This window comes from Apis dorsata, unplaced genomic scaffold, assembly GCF_000469605.1.
Source record: "Apis dorsata unplaced genomic scaffold, Apis dorsata 1.3 scaffold_1186, whole genome shotgun sequence".
Taxonomy (NCBI): Eukaryota; Metazoa; Arthropoda; class Insecta; order Hymenoptera; family Apidae; genus Apis; species Apis dorsata.
In genome coordinates, this window is record NW_006264283.1 from 1 (window position 1) to 260 (window position 260).

The 260-nt window shown below is 40.4% G+C and overlaps 1 protein-coding gene across 2 annotated transcripts in view; it reads left to right on the plus strand.

Annotated features, from left to right (window-relative positions):
- Window positions 1-154: 154 nt before the first annotated feature.
- LOC102671554 (protein argonaute-2) overlaps window positions 155-260 on the plus strand; it is a 4,524-nt gene continuing 4,418 nt past the window's right edge. The window contains exon 1 of one of the 2 annotated variants that reach the window (XM_006624947.2): window positions 155-260. This exon is cut by the window's right edge and continues 3 nt beyond it. The gene's annotated coding sequence lies outside the window, so the exon portion shown is untranslated. The other variant, XM_031514788.1, reaches the window with a different exon arrangement.

The following is a 260-nucleotide window of genomic DNA, read 5'->3' on the forward strand; positions in this document are numbered from 1 at the left end:
CAACATAGTTCACCGCAACAATCACATAGTCAAAAGCAACAGTCGAATAGTCCTCAGCAACAAACATGGAGACTTAATCAACAACAACATAGTTCACCGCAACAACCACATAGTCAAAGACAACAGTCGAATAGTCCTCAACAACAAGCATGGAGACCTAATCAACAACAACATAGTTCACCATCACAATCACATAATCAAAGGCAACAGTCGAATAGTCCTCAGCAACAAGCATGGAGACCTAATCAACAACAACAACA